The 27383-nt window shown below is 35.2% G+C and overlaps 1 pseudogene; it reads right to left on the reverse strand.

Moving 5' to 3' along the window:
• Nucleotides 1-2621: 2621 nt before the first annotated feature.
• On the reverse strand, nt 2622-5084 carry LOC149527821 (endoglucanase 25-like; annotated as a pseudogene).
• Nucleotides 5085-27383: the final 22299 nt, after the last annotated feature.

Genomic DNA, 27383 nt, shown 5'->3' on the forward strand with positions numbered 1-27383 from the left:
GTCTCACCTTCTTGCATTTTCATATCATCAAATTTGCCTCTTAGACTTTTTGCCTTGGTTCTCAGCATATTCTTATCTCCTCAATAGATTTTCTATAGGGCATCCCACATTTCTTTAGCATTAATAAGTTCTTTGATGTCATCAAACTTTGAATAGCTTAGGGCAGATGCAATCTCCAACATTTCTTGATTGTGTTCTTTCTTCTCTTTCAGTTGTTGTGGAGTAAGGGCTCCAACAACTTCAATGTATTCAATGGTCATAGTTGACTGTGCAAAATCTCCAAGTCCTCCTAGATGCAGCTTCATCAAACTTTTCCATGCAAGAACATTTTCTTTGTTTAGCTTGGGAACCTCCTTTTTGTACATCTTGATCTTTAGCTCCAAGTACCTTCAAACTCTTTCCTCACAAGAACCAAGCACTCTAATACCAATTTTAAGAATAATTTAGAATAAATGAGAGGGGTTGAATCAATTATCCAAGAACCAAATGTATAGATGAAACGTTTTAATAATTAGCAAATAAATGTGCATGCATTGATTAGATCATCCAATATCTTAAACCTTAGTATATTACTAGCCTAGGTCAAATAAACTTTGCAAAAATATAAACATGAAATACCTCAAATTCAATCACACAATTTGACACAAGGATTTAAATTGGACGCCGAATTTAGAAAAAACCACCAAAACATGCTACCAATTTTCACTCTTTTGAAGTGATCCCTATGAGGAGAAAACCCTATTAAAGGTTACAATTCACATTGTTCAATGTGACCTTGATTAAAGGATTTAAATCACCCTATTAAAAGTGAGACTTGTTAGAGGACTTTAGAACATTCCATTAGAATTTCACCCAATTAAAGGATTTATTCATGACTATCAGGTCAACCTTAATCCAAAGGATTTAGCTAGACTGATACATTTATAGAAAGTAACAGTATGACTTGATATGATAATAAAACAACTCACTTGTAGATTACATCTCTCTCATTCAATTTTCCATTCTAATTTTCATTCATTCCCCTTCATCTTTGATTGCTTGTTCACCCTTCAAGCCTTCACCTCCTTAAGCCTTCTTTCTTCGTATGCAAATTGCAGGTTCATTCCTTCAGCCACCATATGAAACAATACCTCCAGAATCCTTTTTGATCACACACTTCACACTTTTCTTCTAGCCTTGTATCTCCTTATATAGAGAATTTTTATCTTTTATCACTTCATCACAATTGTCCATCTTAGGATTAGGTTAGATTCATCGAATCGTCCCTTCTTTACATTATGTTCCTTATAGAAACTTCTCTTACAATCTGCTTCAAATTCATCTTCAAATGGTTTATCTTGAATTATGTGCCACCAACTCATCAAGCTTATCTTCAGCATGCTAGAAATCAACTTTTTCAAGTTAGATTTGTCAAATCTTGATCAAACTCTTTATACTGTCACTTGAAAATAACATGTTGTTTACTTGGCAATAGGTAACTTTTGATGCTCGATCAACACTAGGTTGCTCAACATGAACTAAGTCTTTGTTTGGTCAATACTTCCATCTTCTGACACTTGACACAAACTAAGTTTTGTTGATGCTCAAAAAATACTAAAATTTCTTAGCTCAATCATAATCATCTTTGTGCCTAGCCTCAACTAAGTGATTAGCTTACACTATTTTCTGGGTTAGGCTTAGTAGACACATTCTTTTTTCTTAGCATTCTTCTTGTCTTTACTTAAGTATCTTTTCTTTGTAGCATTAAGTAGATAAATGATACACTATATCATCAAAGTTTTACTTGGTCTTAGTGCTCCTTTTTTACACCATATAACTCAACCTTTCTCTAGGTACTCTTGTTATCCTTTCTTTTCAAATCCTCTTCATCAATCAATCAAATGATAGTATTTATACCAAAGTTTGCAATTGTCTTACCAACAAGTAGCAAGTTTGACATCAATGAAAAAATAATAATTGTTCCCATGTCTGTTGCAACAACATATATCACATTTTGTTTAGTCATATATTAGGTATAATTATTTATTAATTCATTCTATATCATTTCCTATACCTAGATCTCCTTCCTAGAACTTAGGGTTTTTATAAACATGATAGGTTCTAATAATGATCATAAGCATTAAAAAAAATTGGCATTTATTCTAGTTTTATGTTCTTGAGAAAAATCTTGAAGTTGGTTGTCAAAAATAAAGCCTTCATCAGGTCTGTAAAGTGCCCATATGGGAGGATTGTCATATTCCAATTTTTACACAAATAATGCCACTTTAATTGCAAGGCTTAAAAAATACATTAGTATAATAGTTGATTCATAAAAAATTTATAGTGCAATTTCAACCTTCACATGTTTCATTGATCTCTAGCCATCTTAAAAAGAATGATAGAATAGAATAATTATCAAAATATTAACTATGTTTAGTGTATAAGGGTAAACATTTGTGGTTCCTTTTCCATAAAAAACAATTTGGACTTGAGCCATGAAAAATGAGGTTCATACAAAATTATCCTAAGTAATAGATACACTTGCAACTAAATAATCCATTTTTATTAAAATCTCAATTTATAAAAAGGAATGAGCTAATTCCCTAGAATAGCTAGGAATATTCTTAAGATGATAAATACATCTAAGGATTCCATGGTGAAGGGGGTGGGGTAGATAAAGGAAACATGGGTGGAAGCACATAAAATAGTGTATTCTTATCAACCTTTAAATTGTCCCCTCCCGAAAGAGCAACCAAGTCTGCAACCAGGCCATCATTTCCTACAATTGTTGGTTAAGTCTAAATATAATTATGTCAATTATCATTGAAATGATCATGTTTATTAGGATATGTGTCCATGGCCTTTGTGATCACATGGGGATTGGGATTAGCATTGTCTTGTCATTTGTACCCTCTTGTGCAAGAGTATTTCACATTATTCATAGGGATGGATGTTGCACAGTGATGCACTTGCCTTAGGAAGTTATCCCCATACATCACAACATAACTCAATGATTTAAGATTTCTACCTAAGATGTAGTCCACCTAGAATTTTTTTTTTTATATAGCTAAAACCCTTCATTCATGGAAATAAAATTTAACATGATTAGTTTTGTCTAATGTTATAGAACACATTGTCTAATGTTATAAAACATGTTAGCTTATACCTAAAATTTAGAAAAGCTTCATAGTATTTCTATGGAAATGTAATTTGGACCACAATCAAGACCAAGGATACTTGTAGTATTAAGATAATCAAATGCTAGAAAATTACCATTCACAACATACTAGAAAAGTAGTTAGAGCTAGTAAAAAAACTAGGGATACCTATAGTATAAAGATAATTGTTGTATACTATTGAGTTGTCATTTTGCACGATGCTTAATGAGAACAATCTTTTCAAACTCCTCTCTTGAAAAGATAATCTAATCATCAACTCCAAGGTTTCGAGTTATCTTGCAACCTACTAGAATCTGCTCAGTTGAAGATAAATATGAATGTTCATGAGGAGGCTTTTGCTAGTTCTAAAACGATTCAGATAAGGTGTATGATCTACTTGTTGTCTCAAAAAGAATAACCACACAAGAAAGAAATGTATTTTTTGTATTTTCTATTTTTATGATGAATGAAATCTAACAATGCAACTATATGAATTCCTAATTTAACCAAAGGGGTTAGTAAAGAAAATAATGAGGATAAGGAAACAAGAAATTTAAGCAAATAACATGAAAAGTAAATCCTAAATGGACATAAGCTATGGAAACAACGCATTTGTGAGTTAAGCTTTTGAAAAGATCGGTAGGTAACCAATGAAAATAGGAGCAACACTTCCTTAATTCCACTGATGCAATCATCGATGGGAATTTAGTAACTGTAAGATGTTTCAATTGTCATCGAATCGCAAGGCCACAAAAAGTGCACTCATATGAGCTGAAAAGTTATGCAGGAACAATATCATGATCTCTTCTCGAACTAAGTATGTTAGAAAAAATTTTAACCCATAGAAAACACTAGAATTAAAAGATTGCACAACCAAAACAATGCAATAAAACTATTGGCTCAATTACATCCCATGAACATACATTCACAAAAATATAACACATTCAAGCAAGAATCACTACACTCCAAATGCGAGCACCAACAACATATATTATTGCATCAAAATAATGGTGGCCTTGAATACATATTATATTCTCAAATTTATAATAAATCTTCTCCTCAATTTTGGTTGAGAGTGAGAGATATCTTCCTATAATCATATGCTTCTAACTAATTAAAAAATTCTATTTATGTACAAACTAACTATCTAACTAGTGCTAAGTAGGACTCCATCCATATTTATACCATTCATTGGATGCATGAGCTTTTGCATGTCATAAAACAAAGAAAACATGAGAAAATGTGAAAGAGAAAGCCTTCAATTGATGTAGAAATGTCTAGAATTGCCAAAAATGGGAGCTCCTTATTCACTAGGCATCTATAGGAATTAAGTTTCTATCAAAATGTGTTTCTGATGCATCTAAATTTAGAACTAGCAGTTAACTATCAACACACCTCTAAGTTCCTCAAAATATTCCAGAATACTAGTGAAAATGTGCACCTATGCACCTAGTGCACCAATGCACTAGCATACCTGGGAGGCTTATTCCAAAAATTGCAAAATTTCACTATGTCAAAATTGAAATTCTAGGTTCTAGGTTCTTTTCCCCTTTATAATGGACCTATGTCTAGGTATTTTCCCTTAAATTTCTTGATTATCTTAGTGACTTGAGCCACATCTAGAAAATCTAAGGCTTCATATTTTTCTTTCACCTTCTGCCTGTAGTTGTTGACCTCAATACGAGTCTCTGCAAAATCTCCTAATTTCACATCTAGATCTAACAATGCCTCTTCTGTTCTAAATGCTTGCCTAATGTCATTATTATTAGCAGCTTCCTCAAAAAATTTCCAAAATTTCTCAACTACTACCTCTATTGGTATTAACTTCTCCTGTGTATCATGCTCAAAAATGTCTACACACGCATCACTATTATGCTTCTCAACTTCCAAAATTTGCTCTTGGGCTTGAGCCTTGAGCCTGTGAATCTTTGCATGTAATATCTCCATTACCTTATTGCCATCTATAATCTTTTCAATCTAATCATCAATCTTGTCTAATTCCTTAGCTGTATATACATCCATTAGCATCTAATACCTTTGGTCTTTAATTGCCTATAATGCCTACAAATCCTTCCCCCAGGTATGTATCTCATCCATCAGATGAAAATCTTGATTCAAAATGGCTACTAGCCTATCCACATTCTCCTACATGATGTGTAATAGCTTTAGATTTCATTGAATGACCTGTACACCTTTTTCCTCAAAAATTTCTCTCCATTATTACAAGCACTCAAAAATGGATCTAATTGGCTCGTACCCCTATCTCTTCTCTCAAGTGCCATGTTTAAGGTTTCCTCAAGGTTTGTATGATCTAAGGGACCAATAGATTCACTTAGATATCCTTTTAGGATTTCATTTTGTCATTAAAGTGTTATCAACTCTGCTCCATCCTTTTCTAAGCTTCTAAATACTTCTTTGATCCCTGTTGTAACCATCAGCTTAGTAGTATCTAAGGTAGGTTTCTAAAGCATAACCTCCCTAATTTGATAATCCCTTGGAGTGAATTCTTCAATATCTATATTTAGAGGAGGGATAGCCACATGTACAAATAAGTCTTGGTTTTGATAACTCATGATAAAGGCTAATGCCCATTCATCCTTTGGTGGTGACTCAGGTTTCCTCAAAACTTCAATTAACTCCATTCTATCCTCCTCTTTAGTGGTGAATTGCTACTTCTTATTTCTTATTACTTTTTTTCTCAACTATCTTGGAATATACTATACTAGGGATTTTCCTTTTGAGGATGAAGGTGTTAGGATTAAACCATGGATAGAAATAACAATTACATGTAAATATAACCAATATCAAAAAATAATAGATCACATAGAAAAGAATACAAGACACCAAGATTTAACATGGTTCACCCAATCCTTGGGCTACATCCACCAAATAGCAAGTTGAATATTATTATGATCTAGTGATTACAACTTGATTACAATCTATAATCCATTACAACTCAATACCACCACAAGAACCAATTTTCACATCAAAACTATGAAACAATCCCTAACCCTAAGCCCTTTTATACAAGTATTTTTACCGCTTTAGGATTACAATTATGAAGTATGTACAGTACTTCCTTGATTAGTCACCACAATTTAACAAAATGATTTTTCTTAGCTATACCCTTCCCCTTATCACTCCTCTCTAGAGTCTTCTCCTTTTGTGAGAGATCCATACCAGGAGTCTTTGTATCTGTGGAGCCCATAGTTCTCACCTATGTATCTTGTGAAGTTTGTTGAAGTTGCTCACTTATATGTCCTTCTTCTAGCACTTCATCAGTGGATGCTTGTTGTAGCTCTTTCCCTTGTCCTAATTGTACCTATTCTTCTTTATTGTTTGGAGGAAGAGGAGTAGCCAATCCCTTATCTACACAAAATGTGACTTGCATTGGAGATGGTGGAGCTACCTTAGGTCTTTGTGGCTTAGGTGGCAACTGACTCCAATCCTCTTGTTGAAGTTGATTGGTTGGAGTATCTCTTATCTTATCCCCAACCAATTCAGTACCCACAGGCATGAAACCAAAATCTAACATCTAAAAGACATCAGTGCCCTCCACATCCTTCTCATCTATCTGTTGTTGCATTTCATCTTCTAATGTTGTAGTCTGAATGGGTTTCTCAGGGATAGATAGTGGTGTGATTATGGAGCTTCTTCTCCTTTCTAACTCTATAGCTCTTACTAGATGAGTCCTTCAATTCAAAGGTATATTTTCCTCTTCATCCTCATCATCTTCTTCTTCCACTTCTTCTAGAATAGGTTTGGGGACTAATGGGAAAGGAATCACTTTCTTAATGACCCTTTGTCTCCTCTTTATCAGACTCTTTATTTTTCTCTTCTTAGGCATAGAGGGGGAGCCTTGTACTTCTCATGAAGGATCTTGTATTTCAACCTCAGCTTCTCCTTGGTCTTGTTTAGCTAGCAGCACTAAGGATCATCTTGAGCTAGTGCAACTTCCACATTCTCTAACCATTGTACATTTTCTTCTCCCTATTGTGGAGGTGCCTGAGTTGCTTCTTCTAGCTCAATTTGTTGAGGAGAAGTCTTTTTCCTCTTTCCTTTACCTTTACCTTTCTAAGCCCTATAATACCCAACTAGTCTATCAAGTTGGTGTACTATCTTGGGTCTCACTAGTGACTAGGTTGTAAATTTAGGCACTATGAACTTAGCTCCTTGACCTTTAGTTGGGTGGGCTTGAGCATGAAAGACTATGATTAGAGCAATTGGGTCCAGTTTGAAAAGTCTCTTGATCCAATCCTTTGTCAATTTGATGATGTGTCTTTCCCTGTGATTAATGTCTATGTTCTCTTCTTTGTCAATCTCGACATTCATAATAGGTCTATCACCAATCTTGTCCCTGTTGAACAATGGATCGAGTAGATCCTTCGTATCTTGTTGCACAATATTCAACAAGATTTTTATCTTTAAAGCCCTTTCTAATAGATATAGAGTCATCCTACAATAATCTCGTATGTGGATATTGTAGTCATCCACTACATTCATCTAATGATTCTCAATCACATCCTCGTGCTGAAATGTCTTACTAGCTAGATGTTGTACCCTTCCAATGTTATCAAAATAGGGCCTTGTAGAATTATATTCTTCTAAGGGATATTGATCCCATTCACACTCAAAAGATAGAATGTCTTGTCTCCAATCCACACTAAATGGTCCTATTGCAATAGGCCATACCCATGTGACTTTTTGTTGTCTCCTTACTCTATTGTATGCAAACAAGAGCTATCAAGCAATCTCCAAGAGTATAAGCCTGTCACTTGGATATCTTGGGAGCTTCTTAGGATTGATAGTTGTGCCCACTACCCTCAAATATGTGAATGTTTGGTATTGGATGTAATAGGCTCCAACCTCTACAATATTTGTAGCTACCTCTTCTAAAATATTCTTCGCATAATCTCCTTTGATGATTTGGATTATTGTGAATATGAAAGCATCATTTACAATCCTATATTCCTTTCTTTACTTAGAAAGCCTCTTCTTTACTAGCTAGGGATATACAATGTAGGTCCATGTGTTTGCATCCTACATGCTACCCTTCTTATAGAGCCCTAGATAATTTATTGCCCTTGTGGCTAATAAGTATACCAAGTATGATGTCATGTAAAATTTTCTATTATTCTTTACCATCATCAACTACTCTCCCATGTTCTTACTGAGAATGGAAGCCCAATCAATTGACATCTTTGTCATCTTGATAGTCTCAATAAAATGGATCATCCATATGTTCAAATGTCTAGAAGTAGGTAGTGTTGGAAATATTCAAGATATGACAAGTTACTGAGAGGGGAGGGGTGAATCAGTAACTTCTAAAATTTCAAACAATAAAACTGTATACTGATATAATCACCATTCATCCAAGTAACCTATTGTAAGCATGAAACAAAATCATTTGCAACACTTGAACACATAGATTTGGTGACCCAGAAACCTTCCAAATAGAAAGTAAAACTGGGGTGGGGATGAAACCCACAAGCTTCGTTACTGCAGTATGAAGTTGGCCGGTTAAGGCTTACAATGACCACTTCTGGTGATCTGCCCTATTAGGAGCACAAAAGATTGCTAGATCCACCTTGTTAGAGGATTTCCAAACATACAATAAAGTATGCACTCTGTTAGGAGATTTACAAAAGACTGTTAAGTCTACCTTGTTAAAGGATTTACAAAAAATTGATTCACCTGTTAGAATGAAACAGTGGATCTGATTACAATTGATTGCTAATAAGATCCGCTATGCTCTGATTCACCTTGATGTGATAGATAAAACTTTTCTGCTTCAAAACTAGACCTGCTGAATATCTTCACAATTCAGCCCACATACTTTTGCACGCATGTATTTCTTTCGCACTTTCACACTTTCACATTTCCATTCATTACCATTGCCATAATAACTGTTATTTTAATGATACAATACATTGCATATATATACCATCCATATAAACAATACATGCAAGGTCGGCTAAACAATACATGCAAGGTCGGCTAAAACAACAAGTGCAAATCTCTATACAGAGTCGGCCCAAGGTAAAAACTCGGGTTCACTGAACTGACTCGGTGTCCTTCTAATACTCGGCATCCACTGCGTTACTCGGCATCGTCATGCACTCGGTAGAAGTGAAGGCACGGTTCATACTAAACACTTCGAGTAGTTCTGAACTCGGTAACCACTGGAGAATCGGTAGAAGAGATGTCACTCGGTGAATACTTCTATCTGAACTGTTGCTCGATGATCAAAGGAAACACTTGATAGAACCTTGTGACTCGGTGATAGTTAGTTTCCTTGATATCCGTCTGAGCTTGGTAAAAATTAAATTCCTTGATAACCTTAGGAGCTCGGTTATCATGAAGTTCTCAGTTACATCTTTACTCGGTCAAAACTGATTCCTTTCTTTACCTTGAACACTCGGTAAATACTGGTTGCTTTTTTCACCTTGATCACTCGGTAAACACTGACTTCTTTGTTCACCTTGATTACTCGGTAAACACTGACTTCTTTGTTCACCTTCATTACTCGGTAAACACTGAGAACTAGGTAAAGCTTGGCTTCCGGTGAGAGCTCGGTAAGCATTCAGAATCCAATAAGTGTTGTAACTAATGACAAAAATGTATCATAATGCCAACAATCTCCCCCTTTGGCATTAGTGACAAAAACACTTATGAGACAAAATTTATCTGACATGCTGATGACTGATTCTGAATATACATAGCTTCGTTATATACAACTCCCCCATAGAATAGCTTTGTTATATACAACTCCCCCATAGAATATACATACATTATTTACATGCGCTGTATATCTCTTCCTTTGTACAATTTTTCTGAAAACACTTATTCACCCATAGTATACATATCCAACAATAATCTCCCCCTTTTTGACAATAATGCCAAAGAATAAAGAATATATATACTTATATAGAAACACCAAAATGAGAGATGAACTCTGAATGTACCTGGAGAATAAGCTGGAGAGTCTTATCCCAATTCTCTTGCAAAATTTTGCAGGTGGAAAGAGCTATTTGAACTTCAGCCGAAAGTTCAATCACATAATCTGCAATGGAGAAGTTATTATCATGGATTAATGTCTTTGAATGTGCAATATGCTTCTGCATTGAATCCATGATGGGAAGGATCATGTTTTGGATATCTATCAATGTAGATCGGATCCTTGCCTCTTCCCTCAATAGCTCTGCCTGCTTCTCTGACAAAAATTTGATTCTGAGGTGATGAGATGAGCTTGAACTGGAGTCAAGCTTCAAGTTCTGTGTGCTTACCTTCAGATCTTCATCAATTTTATTTAGTTTTTCTCTTATTCCTTTAGTGTATTCGGTAACATCACAAAGTTTAGCAAAAAGAGATGTTACATTATTAAAAGAATTTTCCATATCTGCCAAAATTGAGGTTAATGCAACCTGATTTATTGCAATGTTCTGGGCAATGTGCCCTAATACCTTATTATCAAATTTCTTTTCTGCACGCTCAATTAGCTTTTCTTGTCCTGAGGCATCTTCGTTGAATTTATTAACTGCCTCTTCCAGTTGAATCAAAATGTGTTGAGAAGTATCAACATCAACACCTATAGCCTCAGTAATTATGTTCCGAGCTTCCTCAATTATCTTATATTCCTTATCCCTTTCTGATCTTAACTGCATCTAAGTAGCCTTTTTCTCAATAAGTTGACTAGCATACCTCATTTCTTCAATGGTAGCATTATCAAAGTCAATCTTTGGAATTACTATCTCTGTGTCCAAGTCAATGTCTTCAAGAATTTCCTTTCCAGTGATCATAAGTCTTAATGGTTTCTTTTTTTTGACTTCTGAGATGACTGGTTTGACCTTTAGAATAGACACAACAGTAGAGACAGAAGGACTAGCAGTAAAAATTGGGATGTTTGAGGTTTGAGTGCCAATAGAAGTATGTACAGGGTCAAAAATTTGAGTGCTGGCCAAAAATGGTGATACACTTGGTAATATAGTATCTGAGCTCACCGTGCCTGAAGTAGATGGCGACAAAATTGTAGAAAAAATTTGAGTTGTCAAAATTTGAGAGCTTACAGCAATACCAACTGATGATGATGGAGTCAAGGAGGCTAACTCGGTAGATGAAAAGGGGTGCAGCTCGGTAGTCGAAGAGGGATGCAACTCGGTAGATGAAGTGGTAGTCACTTCTACTGATGATACCTGGAGCTGAGATATGGCAGGTGTAGATGGTAAATCTGGTGTAGATGAACCTGCTGAAGCTAACTCCAACCTTGATAATGTCATAGGTTTGTCTGGGGAGTGAGGAAGGGATGCAATAGCTGCTGCTGCAATTTTTACCGTATCATCCTCCTTATCTTCCTCTTTGTCTTCTTCCTCTTTTTCTTCCATCATTGCATGCAACTCTCCTGGTGTAACTGAAATACTGATTTGATCATATTTTCATTCTAGGACTGCTTAGGATATTGCTTGTAGATACAGTCCTGGTCTTATCCTGATGAGTCTTAATTGGAAATGGGAGAGTCACTCACTTCTTGAGTGACCATTCCATCACTTGAATTATCTGGCTCGGTAGACTTTGGAATCCATTGCTGCTTCATTTGTTTTCGAATATTGTCTACTTTGATTTTCTTCTCATCCTCGACTTTCTTTATGTTCATGCAGTTTTTAGATATATGACCAAGTTCTGTACATGTATAACATCTTACAGTGGTATCCCTTTTTCTTAGGTGATGCCTTGCACAGTTTATGCCAGTATGACCATATTCTCCACAATAATGACATCTGCACCAAGTGTTGTAGTCCCAACCAAATATTGCTTTGACAAGTTGTTCAGCTGGATTAAAAGATTTGAATTTGCATTGTGATGCCTTATGACCTTGCTTTTGGCATTTGTGACATTTACCTTCAAATTTTGGTTTCCTTTTGCATTCATTGGCTTTGTGTCCATGCTGATTGCAATTGTAGCACTTTCCATTAAATTTTCCTTTTCCATTGCTCCAACATCTGTTAGATGTATGACCTAACTTACCACAGTGGCTGCAAGTAGGTTTTTGATTCTTTTGAGTACCCTGTTTGGAGGATTCACCTTCTTCCTTGTATCCAAGGCCTGCTTTACCATTTTGTTTATGAAAGTTTTCTTCATTTTGCAGATTCAATTGATCCATGTCTTTTTGAGATTTTACCATTCTCTCATTGACTTGTTTTTCAGAGATTAGATCACTTTGTAAGCTTGCATTGATTTGTCTTTCAGTAATTAAGTCATTTCCCAAAATCTCATTATCAGATCTCAGATTCATAATTTCTTCATTTGCATTAGATAATTGAGTTACAAGATTTTCAAGCTGAGAGGATTGATTATTCCTTACCTCTAAGTCTTCAGCTGCCTTGTTCCTTTGCTCCAAGATTTCGCATAGCCTGATGGACTGGATTCCTTGTTCCCTTTTGAGCTTTCTTACTTCTTCCTGCAGAGATCCATTCTTTTCTAAGAGTTCTTTGATTGCTTTGTCAGCTTCATTTGAACTATTTGATGGTGAGAGATCTTCAATCTTTTCTTCAACATACTGATGGTCATTCATTTGCTTTGCAAGTTCTTTTCTTCTTTTCAAGGATTGTGAAAGATGCTCTTTTGCTTCATTGAGTTGAGCCATGGCCATTTTCAGATCTAGCTTTTCATTCTCAATAGTTTTGTCAAGTCTGAATATCTCCATTGTCCTTGATCTTTGCTCAAGCTATGAAGCTTTTATCTTGAGAACCTTATAGCTCTGATACCAATTGTTGGAAATATTCAAGATATGACAAGTTACTGAGAGGGGAGGGGTGAATCAGTAACTTCTAAAATTTCAAACAATAAAACTGTATACTGATATAATCACCATTCATCCAAGTAACCTATTGTAAGCATGAAACAAAATCATTTGCAACACTTGAACACATAGATTTGGTGAGCCATAAACCTTCCAAATAGAAAGTAAAACTAGGGTGGGGATGAAACCCACAAGCTTCGTTACTGCAGTATGAAGTTGGCCGGTTAAGGCTTACAATGACCACTTCTGGTGATCTGCCCTGTTAGGAGCACAAAAGATTGCTAGATCCACCTTGTTAGAGGATTTCCAAACATACAATAAAGTATGCACTCTGTTAGGAGATTTACAAAAGACTGTTAAGTCTACCTTGTTAAAGGATTTACAAAAAATTGATTCACCTGTTAGAATGAAACAGTGGATCTGATTACAACTGATTGCTGATAAGATCCGCTATGCTCTGATTCACCTTGATGTGATAGATAAAACTTTTTTGCTTCAAAACTAGACCTGCTGAATATCTTCACAATTCAGCCCACATACTTTCACACGCATGTATTTCTTTCGCACTTTCACACTTTCACATTTCCATTCATTACCATTGCCATAATAACTGTTATTTTAATGATACAATACATTGCATATATATACCATCCATATAAACAATACATGCAAGGTCGGCTAAACAATACATGCAAGGTTGGCTAAAACAACAAGTGCAAATCTCTATACAGAGTCGACCCAAGGTAAAAACTCGGGTTCACTGAACTGACTCGGTGTCCTTCTGATACTCGGCGTCCACTGCATTACTCGACATCGTCATGCACTCGGTAGAAGTGAAGCCACGGTTCATACTAAACACTTCGAGTAGTTCTGAACTCGGTAACCACTGGAGAATCGATAGAAGAGATGTCACTCGGTGAATACTTCTATCTGAACTGTTGCTCGGTGATCAAAGGAAACACTTGATAGAACCTTGTGACTCGGTGATAGTTAGTTTCCTTGATATTCGTCTGAGCTCAGTAAAAATTAATTTCCTTGATAACCTCAGGAGCTCGGTTATCATGAAGTTCTCGGTTACATCTTTACTCGGTCAAAACTGATTCCTTTCTTTACCTTGAACACTCGGTAAACACTGGTTGCTTTGTTCACCTTGATCACTCGGTAAACACTGACTTCTTTGTTCACCTTGATTACTCAGTAAACACTAACTTCTTTGTTCACCTTCATTACTCGGTAAACACTGAGAACTAGGTAAAGCTTGGCTTTCGGTGAGAGCTCGGTAAGCATTCAGAATCCAATAAGTGTTGTAACTAATGACAAAAATGTATCATAATGCCAACAGGTAGACCCATGACTCTGCTCAAGAGTATGATTAAATATCCAATATCTTCCTTCATATATCCTCATGTCATGTTGACTCTACCTACTTTCCACCCTAAAGGAGTCTTCTTGATGAAATATGATGACTGTATAATCTCAAAAACTTCACCAATATGTTTCCTATGCAATCTTTCATCTTGGTGATAAGTTAATCTAATAAATTGATTTGGCCTTGCTAGATGGAACACCCTTGGGAGATGGAACACCCTCTCTATATTGTTGGGTCAAAGATCCAAGATGATCTCTCTAGTTATGCTCTTCACAACCCTTTCTTTGGGACCATATTTCTCCACTAATGTCTTGACCAATTACGGGGACTGCACTGAAACTAGATGTGATGCTATATTAACTAGTCTAAAGTGAATTAGAGTAGATATCATTGGTGATTTTTGTGTGGGTTTATTGCATAATTCTAGGAATGCACCCAAATCTATGTGACCCAATTCAGTGTCCTGGATCTCTAAATGGTCATCCTAAAACTGTGACTTTGTCGAAATACCTTGAAACTTGAACACTATGAGCTTTGGTACCATCTTTGTAGTGAGGGAGGATGATGATGAAGCCATTGAATCTGTAAAAAAATGATGTTGTTTAGTTCAGAGTTTGAATAGAAAATGATTGAACTAGACCCTAAAACTGACACAAACAAAACCATATAAACCTAAATGTCCAAAAAATCACCAAAAAATCTAATTTATGCCCCTAGAATGTAAAAAATGGCACACTAGCCACACCTAGTAGGTGCGCTTGGTGTGCCTTCTTTTGTTCAAAAGTGTGGAGTGGATAATATTGCACCTCTAGGGGTGCACTAATGCATACCCTTTTAACTTAGGCACAAAATATTTTTGTCTTCAACGGTGCGTAATAGCACACCTAATTAGGTGCACTACTACACACCTTTAAACAATGTTTTGCATTGGTTTTAAATTTTAAGTTTTTAAAAAAAGTTTCTAAGAAAAATGAGGTGCACTACTGCGCACCTCATTTTGAAGTCTTAACATTATTTTTTGTTTATGTTTTGCAAGTGGAGGAGGAAATGACATGCACCTCAACTGGTGCACTGCTACAACTTGGGGGATTTTCAGAGATGAAGAATAAAAACAAGTGGAGAGTTTGGAGGGGTCCCCAAGTTATATAGCTCAGGGTCCTTAGTGCAACTGTGGAGGTGTGCAACTATACTACTATGCACTTCTTGTAGTACACACTTCCCTTTTGAGTTTGGTGCACTAGCACACCTAATGAGGTGCGCTAGTGCACCTTTCCTTTTTTACAAAATGATGACTTAACACTTTGAATTTTGACTTTTAGGAAATGGGTTTTCTGATCGGGACCTAGTTTTGACTAAGGACTTTAGACAAGAAAACCTCTAAAAAGACTTGGACCTCAGACGAGGGTTTCAAAAAGCTAAAAAACAAAGTAGGGTGTCCCCATTTCTAGTTGAAATGGGGCACACATTGTGAAATCACAACAAATAGCCCTAACAAAAAGGAAGAAATGACAAAGGAATTTCTTCATCAACAAACATTTCTCTGATATGTGTCAAACATCAACTGAATACCAAACATTCTATGCACATTTTGGGTCACTTTGTAGTCAAAACCTAAGAATCTTAATCTCCAAGTTTAGTGTGTGTTCGGTGTATTCATTTCCTTCAACATATCAAAATGCAGTCTATCAAAATTTTCCAACAACTTGGAAACAATCTTCCACCCCATATGATCCATCCATCGAGAATCTTCGAAAAATTTGTTTATCAATCCTTTATCTAACTAGATGAGAAAATAAATTCTAAGAGCTCTTGGTAGGTTTTCACTTTTATTCTAAGTCCTAGGTAACCTTTTGTATACTTGCTTCATGTAGCTCACAATGTCGTCATTTAATTTGTTGATGAAGAAATGGTTTTGATACTAGATAGCTTATTTAGAGTGCATATCCCTATAATCGAATTACCATTTGTAGACTTTTTAGAATCCTTCATTCTTAACACCTTTCTTTCTTTTTTATTTTCTTTTTGTATCTTGACCATGCTTAGACTATGTGGCCAAGACATTGATGTCATTTCTCGAATTTGATCTTTTCTGAACATCCCTTGCGTTCCTCTTTTAGAACCTTTTAGAAACTCTCATGCCAAACAATGATCTTAGCAATTCCTTTGAGAAGATCCTTTTATTTGAACCAATGGATTTTGGACTATCCCTTGTTGCCTTCCACCTTGGTTTGACAACACTTGAGATAATCAATTTTTTAAAATTTGCAAATTATTGAGAACTTGTTGATCTATAATTCTGAATTCAAGATTAAAAGTGCCCTATTATTGCAAATAACATCCATTCCTTAGTTGGTATAAGAAAAAAAATCATAAAAATGCTTTGACAAAGAAATACCTCTTCCCAAAAATTGGAACCAAAAGAATGGTTAGTAAGATACGTCAAGATAGAATCTTGAGTGCACCTACCCTCCTGGACTGATGCAACTTTGAAAGAAAACACACAATTGAAAGTAAACACGCTTGCAAATATAAACACACTTACAAAAATGATTTTTTTTGGGGGTCTCTTAGGCCTCAAAGTAATGCTTCAAAAATTTCCCATTGACTGGCAACAAAATTAATTCCCCCTGTAAGGAACTTAGCCTAAAAGTGTTTTCGCCCAAAATTTTTGTGATCTGATAAGGACCAATCCACAAGAATTGAAACTTAGCGTGGCTGCCCAAATTTTCTTTTACCTTATCCCAGAGTAGAACAAGGTTAGATATTCTAAAAGAATTTATTTTGTCCCTCTTGTTGAACCACCTCTTGATGAAAACTTGATATTTTTCCATGTACTCCAAAGTAGTTGTCTATTTTTCATCCATTTTTAAAAGATTCATCAATCTGATCTATACTCTATTAGCATCTTCAACATACCCACTCATCAATTTCAAAATAGGAATCCTAAGGTTAAGCGTGAATACTAGCTCTTGTCCGTAGACTAGTAGATATGGAGATGTCCCCAAAGTATTTTTGACCCTTACTCGATCTATCCATAATGTATATCTGAGTTGTGTATGCCAATCTCTAGGATTCTCCTTCAATAAACATCTTATTACTTTGATCAAGTTCTTATTCATAGATTCAACTACACCATTTCCTTGTGGATAATAATTTGAAGATAACTTGATAATGACCTAATTTTCCAATTCCCATTGAGTCAGGAATATTGATGCAAAATCTAATCTATTATTGTACACTAGGGAGAATGACATCCCAAATCTAATAATGATGTGTTCTTCCAAGAAGTTTGTAGCAACCTTAGCTATGCATTTTTTGAATGTCTCTACTTCTGTCTAGTGCATATAGTAATTAGTAGGTGTGAGAATAAAGGTGTGCCTAGTTGACGATAGTGAGTTCACTAGACTGATAAAATCTAGCCCCAACTTTATGAAGGGGCATATCTCAAACATAGGTTATAATGGCATTGCAGGATGTCTTTCTCTATTAGCACTAGTCTGACAAATATGACAAGTACACACATGCTCAAAACTATCTTTGAATATCATGGGCTAGAAATAACCTAATCTTAAGATCATATGAGTAGTTGCTTCTACCAACCCATTCCTTTTACTATACTTTTCATGAAATTATTCCAAAACTTCTTTGACTTCCTCCGTCCCAAGAATTTTAGGTAAATCCCTTCATAGTTCCTTTTGTATACTTTTCTATCATGTAGCATGTAGGATTTGCACTTCATTTTGAGTTCCCTACACTATGAACTATTCATCCAACTGGGATTCTAATTTTATAAAAGATAGTAAAAAATATCCTGGTACTAGACATCTGTTACTATGCCCTGATAAATATCAACTTGAGATACTACAATCTTCTTCTGATCATCCATATCTATTTCACCATCAAACCAAAATTTCTTTTCATCTCCTATTTGGTTGTTTTCTATCATTTTTTATAATCCTTGACCTCTTACTAACTTCATAGGTTGAATCTCTAAATCAAATTCTTGAAGTATTGCCATCCATTTCCCTTGTCTTTTGCCAAGTTCATTTACATCGACAATGTCTTAACCACTGGATCAGCCACAATCGCATATACCTTGCTCCTTAGTATATAATGGTAGAACTTATTTACTACTTTAATTAAAGCAATAGACTATTTTTCAAGGTTAGAATAGTTTAACTTGACATTCTTTAGAGGGCAACTCATAAAGACAATGGGTCTCTCATCTTCTTTTTCCTTCTTTTGCATGAGAATCCCAACACATGAATGTTCTAAAGAAAAAGAGTATATTTTGAAAGGTAGTCCATAGTCTAGAATTACTGGTACTAGGGCCATGGAAATGGCCACTTTGATATCCTAAAATTATTTCTTAACCTCTAGAACCCATTTTGTTTTAGCTCCCTTTTTGAGTAAATCATTAAGGCGATGGACTATCTCTGCAAACCCACTTATGAATTTTCACACAAAATTTATCTTCCCAAAGAATGACTTCAATTATTTTTTACTATGGGGAGATGATAAATATAGGATGGCTTCAAATTTATTAGGATCAATGGAGATTCTAGCTTCAGAGATGACATGTCCTAGGAGCTTCCCTTTGGTAACCCCAAATGAACATTTCTTGGGATTGAGGGATATGCCATATTTACAACATCTATTGAATACTTGTCTTAGATCAGCAATATGAGTGCTTTGATCCTTTGAAAAGACAATTAAATCATCCATGTAGATGACTATACACTTATTTATGAATCCATTAAAAGCTTTGTCCATGGCTCGTTGAAATTTAGCTCATACATTAATTAGTCTGAAAGGCATTTTTCTATAGGCAAAAGTTCCCCATTTAGTCATGAATGTCATCTTCAACCTATTCTCTTCTTCAACCATTATTTGATTATATCCTAAATATCTATCCAAGAAAGACATCATCTTTGAACCATTAACAATTTTTAGAACTTCATCCAGTGAGGGCAAAGGGTATTTGTCCTTTTGAGATGCAAGGTTCAAATTACGAAAATCTACACAAAGATAAATCTCTCTGGTCTTTTTGCATACAAGAACCAAGTTATCCATCCACATCGAGTAGCAAATGGGGAAGATGATCTTGGCATCAAGCAACTTCTTCACTTCCTTCATTATTAGTGGTTCAATGATAGGATTAATAGGCCTTGGTCTTTGTTAGAAAGGCTTTGCACCAGGTTTTAATGGAATGTCATACATAATAATATCAATATCATACATTTTTAGCTCTTTTTAGCTCCAAGCAAAGCCATCCTTATACTTTGTAAGTAATTTGAGAATATCCTCCCTTTCTTGTGCATTGCATGCCTTTTTTATCCTTTCCATTCTAGGATCTTCATCAATACCCAAATTGTATGAATCACATTCTTCAACCCCCTTTTCTTGGACCATTCTTTTGTTAAGTGTTGACTCATCATGATCAAAAAAGCATTCCAAATCAATCATTCCCTTAGGAGTAGAGTTGGTTTTCAAATTCTAGATCCCATCTTCATCTTTGAGTTCATCATCTTCAAATTTATTGTTGGGAGTGTCACCAATTTCTTGCCCTTTAAAGTTGCCATTGCACATGATAAATTTGAGTATATGTTGATCATCCTAAAAAACTTGGAAGTTTGTAATGTTATCAGGGATAGATGGAGCAACAACCAATTTGACTGAAAACCTTTTCAATTTCCTTCTCTTTATAGGTTGTAATGCACTAGCTGAAATAGTAAGGGCATCTGCTACCATGTTTTTCTTCCTCAAAATAGATTTTATATTCAAATCTTCAAAATCATCCATCAAATCCCATACTCTCTTCCTGTATGCAAGCAACCTCTTATCATTGCAATAATATACTAACTTCACTTGTCTTATAACCAACTAAGAATCTCCCTTGAATATGAGAGCTATGATTCCTTTCTCCAATGTGAAAAGTATTCTTTGGATCAATGCTTCATACTTTGCAACATTATTAGTACATCTAAACTATAATCGATATGTTGCATAGAAAGACTTACCTTTTGGGTTGACTAACTCAATACCTACATTGGATCTTAATTTTCATTTGGAACCACCAAAGAAAAGTGTCCAGATTGGGTCCTCTTTGGGTTTCTTAACCTAATGCTTATTCATCCTTAGCTTTTCTTTCACTTGGGCCTGAAAGGATTGTTTCTTGGGGACCCACTGTAATTTTTTGCAAGGTGGACTTGATGATTCTCCACTATTGCTCCTTGATATGGGAAGTGTATGTTTTTCTTGTTTTTCTTGGATTTCCCCTATCAATTCTATAATTTCATCCATTTTGGCATTAGGATGAATGACTACTAAAGTCCATCCTTGACCTTTCATGTACCATCTTCTTCTTTGAACTTTGACCACTCCAGGTGGAGGAGATGACAAAACCCCACCATCTAAAGAGGTATCACTATATGATGCATTTTTATATTCAATTTCCTCTTCAACCTTTTTCCATAGATTCAAATATGTTTATAGGATTTTGATTCTCTACGGATTCATCTTTTGGACTGTTACTATTCTCTAGTCTCATCATCTGTGTCAATACTTTGGCAACTACGTCTTGGCAAGATGAATATTTGAACTATGAATGAACAAAATTATGCAATTGGTAAAATCCTAGAAGAAGGAGGATGATGGGGTCAACTTCTTCTCCTAGACATTTTAAGTTAGCCATCATGTTGTCTATGAATTGCATTATGATCTCATCTTTTGGGATTGAAATTCTAGATTATACATCTTGATTATCTGATATTTTGATTGAAGTTGTATCAAAAGCCATCACCTTGTAAGAGCCCAAATATTTTTGTAAGAATGCTACCTCATTTGGATCATTGTACTTTGTAATCATTGTCTTTAACTTTGGCTCTTTGTCTATCTTGATTTGATTGTTCAACCCTTTCCATGGTAACCACAACTGAGTAAAATATGTAGAAAACCATCCTCTTAGGCATTTGGTCCATTCTCTACTTAGTAGTAGTCCATATGTTTTTGGGATATCAACCACATGTATATTGATGATGTCTTGAATTCAGGGATCTACCGTCAACTATATCTGAACATCTTTCAACACACAAATGACTTTAACCTCTGTTTTATCCAATTGTACCACTATTTGGTTAAAGGGTTGAGGATTGACTCCTAACCTTTGTGCTATAAATAATGGCATAACATTACAAGAAGCTCTTGAATCAATTATGAAATTATGAAGATTATTTCCATGTATCCTAATGCTAAGAAAAAATGGGGGTACCTCAACCTTGTCTTTAAACATAGTAGGCATTGCCTTTGAAGCATTGACTTATTGAGATACTATCTTTTGAGGGACAATATACATGTTATGGGGTGCCTTTGTGTGATCAATATTTTTCATTAGTACTTCTTGTTGATGGGGACAATTCTATAACATCTCAAACATGGACATGTTGGCCTTTTGTTCATTTCAAATCTTCCACTACATTATATTTTTCAGTAGACCAAGCTGGATTTTTCAAGATTGTTGGCACATTTCCTTGATTCTGATTTTGTTGTCCTCCATAAGGTGGTCTGATTGGTATCAGATTATTACTTGCTCTTATATCGAGAGGAGTTGGTTGTAATATTGGGAGAATTCCATCTGTGATAGTTTCTTTCTAACTTGACAAATTGTATGTATTTTGATTGTTGTTGCAAAAGGAAAACACCTCTTTCAATTGAATGTATGGTTCCTGACTAAATGAGAAAGAGAATTCTTTATTGGCTATTGCTCCACTTGTGTATTCTATGAAAAATAATTAGATTCTAGTAGCATAGCATTAAATTGTATAGGAGGTACATTTTCATTAACTTGTGAATTCTGAGTCATATCTTGATTTCTGTAGCATGAATCATCATGGGTAGATAGGTTTTGACCATCATCATACTGATTAATGTCCACATATTGGACATTATTGTTGTTTTCATCTGTAGGAATGCTCCCATTTTTCGGATGAGTGTTCCTTTTTCTATTTTGTCTTTGGAAGTCATTGTTACGATCAGGAGGATTGAAGTTGTTTCCTCCATTGTTGATCCCAACATTGTTATTTCCACCATTGTAGTTCTAATTGTAATTTGTGTTGTTGTAAGGATGAACATTGTTTCTTTGAAGGTTGTTATTCTATCCTTATGACAACCTTAAGTGAGTTAGCTCATTGTTCATTTGTGACATGGTCTTCTTTATTTGACCAAACTTGAAGGCAAAATTGTTGTTTGCCTCAATGGAAGCTACTACCTTTTTCTCAAAGAAACTAGCTTTTGGAGGTTCATACCTTGGATATGTTAAAATGAGGTTTTGTGGAGCAGGTGCCTACTATAATGGAATTGGATTCATAGTTACAAATTGGCTAGGAATAATAAGTGTTCTAACAAGATATGTTGACATTGTTGTAATAGCTTGAGCTGGAAGCATCAATCCTCCTCCATTAGGATTGGCTTGCTTAGTGAAGGTAATTGCTTATACAAAGACTTTATCCAATGTTTTGATATATATTTTAGGAAGTCTTCTTAGAAAAATAGCAATAAGATAGTCCATATCATTCAAGTAAATCTAAATAGCAGCTTCAACTAGTATAGTGTATGGTGTTTCTAACTTGCAGTATGCCATATGAAAGTAGTGGTTGAAGCACAAAACTATCTCGGCTAGGTCCTTTTTGATTGATATGAATTGTTGATGTATCATGGCTAGATTTATTAAAGTTTTGAATTGTTCCAAGAACAATTTTTCAAAAGTAGCCCAATCTCCAATACATTCAAGTGGCAAATCAACATACCAATTAAAGGCAACTTCCCCCAAAGAGTAGGGGAATAAGAAAAGAACCACATTCTCATTAGCAATCTACTTTTGGTTGCAAATTTTTTTGAATATCATGATGTGATCTTTAGTAGTTCATGTCTCTTCATAGATGAACCTTGGGAAAAACATCTTAGGATTGTTAGGAAGATCATTGAGTACACCTATCAAGTTAATTGGTGAGTCTATAAAATTTACAAAGAAGGCCATCGAAGGGTTAGGTGGACCGATGGGTGGCTATTGTGGTGGTGGAACTATCAAAGGATTTGGTGGAACATTGGGTAGTTTTTGTAGAGGCAAAACTAAAGAAGATGACAAAATGTTGAATGGAAGTGGTAGAATTCGAGGGTTTCCTTTGTCACTGTGAGGCTTACAAAAATGGCTAAACTCGAGGAACTCATGTACACTTGGTGAAGATCCTAAAGCTCATTGAAATGAAGATAATGGATCAAAATCCTTCGATTTGCATCAATTTTGGAAAAAGCACACCTTTGCAAAAGTACACTTTCTCACAAATAAGGTGCACCTTGGAATTTGGTGCACCTACACACTTGACACACTTGTGCACATGGTACACCTATGCACCTAGCACACCTACGCAGCTTGAAAGCTCAAAAACTTAGAAATTTTTTTGAACTTGTGAAAAAATGTAGAATTTTAAAGTTTTCAATTTTCTTCTATTCTGAATGTTAAGGGGCCTTCCTTCTAGTGCTAGTTCTATTGAGCTATCATTCTACATGATGCTTAATGGCAGGAATCCTTTCAAACTCCTCTCTTGAAAACCTAATCTAAGAATCAACTCCAAGGTTCCATATGATCTTGTGACCTACTAGAATCTGCTCAGTTGAAAATAAATATGAATGTTCATGAGGAGGCCTTTGCTAGTTTTTAAATGATTTGGATAAGATGTATGATCTGCTTATTGTCTCAAAAAGAATAACCATAGAAGGAAGAATTATATTTTTTGTAATTTTTTTTTTATGATGAATGCAATCTAACACTACAACTATATGAATTCCTAATTTAACCAAAGTGGTTAGTAAATAGAATAGCAAGGATAAGGAAATAAGAAATTTAAGAAAATAACACGAAAAGTAAATCCTAATAGACATAAGCTATGAAAATAATGCATCTAAGAGTTAATATTTTGAAAAGATCAATAAGTAACTAGTAAAAATAGGAGTAGTGCTTCCTTAATTCCATTGATGCTATTGTTGATGGAAATTCAGTAACCATAAGATGTTTCACTTGTCATCAAATTGCAAGGCCATGAAAAGTGTGGTCATGCAAAACGAAAAGTTATGCAGGAACAATATCATGATCTCTTCTTGAACTAAGTACATCAATGCAATTTGTAAACCTATATCAAACACTAGAATTAAAATATTGCACAACCAAAAAAATGCAATAAAACTATTGGCTCAATTACATCCCATGAACATACATTCACAAAAATATAACACATTTAGGCAAGAATCACTACACTCAAAATGTGAGCACCAACAACATATATTATTGCATCAAAATAATGGTGGCCTTGAATACATATTACAATCCCAAATTTATAAGAAATCTTCTCCTCAATTTGGGTTGAGAGTGAGAGATATCTTCCTGCAATCATATGCTTCTAACTAATAAAACAAATCTATTTATGTACAAACTAACTATCTAATTGGTTTTAAGTAGGAATCCATCCATTTTTATATCATTCATTGGATGCATGAGCCTTTACATGTCATAAAACAAAGAAAGCATGAGAAAATATGAAAGAGAAAGCCTTAAGTTGATGTAGAAGTGTCTAGAAGTGCCGAAAATAGGAGCTCCTTCTTCACTAGGTCTCTATAGGAGTTAAATCGTTGTTAAAATGCATTTTTAATGCATGGAAACCTCTAAATTTAGAATTGGTAATTAACTATTAGTGCACCTCTAAATTATTCAACATCTTCTAGAACACTATTGAAAAAGTGCACCTGTGCACTAGGTGCCGCAACACACCAACGCACTTGGGAGGCTTGTTCTAAAAATTGCGAAATTTCACTAAGTTTCAAAATTGAAATTCTGACTTTTGATTTTTGTTCCCCTTTATACCAAAGCTATGTCTAGGTATTTTCCCTTGAATTTCTCAATTATCTTGGTGACTTGAGCCACATCTAGCAAATCTAAGGCTTCATATTTATCTTTCACCTTCTGCCTGTAGTTGCTGACGTCGATACAAGTCTCCACAAAATCTCCTAATTTCACATCCATATGTAACAATGCCTCCTCTATTCTAAATTCCTACCTAATGTCATCATCATTAGTAGCTTCCTCAAAATTTTTCCATAATTTCTCAACTACTACCTCTACAGGTATTATCTTCTCTCACATATCATCCTCAAAAATATCTAAACATGCATCGCTATAATACTTCTCAGCTTCCAAAATTTTCTCTCGAGCTTGATCCTTGAGCCTATGAATCTCTACACATAATGTCTCCATTACTTTATTTCCATTCCCAATCTTTTCAATCTAATCATCAATCTTTTCTAATTCCTCAACTATATATACATCCATCAACATTTGATACCTTTGGCTTGTAATTGCCTGTAATGCATGCAAATCCTTCCCCCATATATGTATCTCATCCATCAAACCAAAATCTTGATTCAAAATGGCTAATAGCCTATCCACATTCTCTTGCATGACATGTAAGAGCTTCAAATTTCCATGAATGATCTGTACACCTTTTTCCTCAAAACTTTCTCTCCACTACTGACAAGTTCTCAAAAATGGATCTAGTTGGATTTTACCCTTATCTCTTCTCTTAATTATTGTGTTTAAGGTTTCCTCGAGGTTTTTTGGATCTAGGGGACCAAAAAATTTTCTTAGATATCCTTTTAGGATTTCATTTTGTCACCAAAGTGTTATCAACTTTGCCTCATCCTTCTCTAAACTCCTAAATACTTCTTTGATCCCTATTGTAACCATAAACTTAGTGGTATCTAAGGTAGGTTTCGTGAGCATAACCTCCCTGATCTAATAATCTCTTGGAGTTAATTCTTCAATATCTATATTTAGAGGAGGTATAGCCACGTGTGCAAATAAGTCTCAGTTCTGATCACTCATGATAAAGGCTAATGGAACTTCAATTAACTCCATTCTATCCTCCTCTTCAGTGGTGAATTATTGCTTCTTATTTCTTATTACTCCTTTTCTCAGCCATATTAGAATATGTTGTACTAGGGATTTTCCTTTTGAGATGGAGGATTTTGTTTGACTATACCCTTCCCCTTATCACTCCTCTCTAGAGTCTTCTCCTTGTGTGAGAGATCCATACTAGGAGTCTCTATATATGTGGATTCCATGGTTCTCACCTTTATGTCTTGTGAAGCTTGTTGAGGTTTCTCACTTATTTTTCCTTCTTCTAAAACTTCATTAGTGGATTCTTTTTGTAGCTCTTCCCCTTTTCCTTCTTGTACTTATTCTTCTTCATTGTTTGGAGAAAGAGGAGTAGCCAATCCCTTATCTACACAAAATGTGACCTGCACTAGGGATGGTGGAGCTACCTTGGGTCCTTGTAGCTCAAGTGGAAACTAAATCCAATCCTCCTATTGAGGTTGATTGGTTGGAGTATCTGTTATCTTATCCCCAACCAATTCAGTACCCATTGGCATGAAATCAAAATCTAACATTTGAAAGCCATCAGTGCCCTCCACAACCTACTCATCTATCCACTGTTGCATTTCATCTTCTAATGTTGTAGTCTAAATGGGTTGCTCAAGGATAGATGGTAGTGTAATTGTGGAGCTTCTTCTCATTTTTGACTCTATAGCTCTTGCAAGACAAGTCCTCTAGTTCAAAGGTAATATTGTCCTCTTTGTCCTCATCATCTTCTTCTTCCACTTCTTCCAAAAGAGGCTCAGGGACTAATGGGAAAGGAATCACTTATCAGAGTCTTGATTTCTCTCTTCTTAGGCACAAAGGGAGAGGCTTGTACTTCTTGTAAATACTTTTCTTGTATTTCAATCTTAGTTTCTCCTTGGCCTTGTTCAGCTAGCAGCTCTTGAGGATCATCTTGAGCTAGTGCAGCTTCCACATTCTCTAGCCCTTGTACATTTTCTTCTTCTTGTTGTGGAGGTTGTAATCACCTAAAAATGGTCATCTAGACTATTAGCCCCCTTTTCAACATTTTGGCTAAATTAATTTAATCACTTACCTAAGACATATTGCTAATAATCAATTTATTTGATTATAACCTATAGTTTGACTATGCTATCC

The sequence above is a fragment of the Cupressus sempervirens genome, unplaced genomic scaffold, assembly GCF_028749045.1.
Source record: "Cupressus sempervirens isolate cs-2001-9-10 unplaced genomic scaffold, ASM2874904v1 CseChr00s100002_03, whole genome shotgun sequence".
NCBI classification, from domain to species: Eukaryota; Viridiplantae; Streptophyta; class Pinopsida; order Cupressales; family Cupressaceae; genus Cupressus; species Cupressus sempervirens.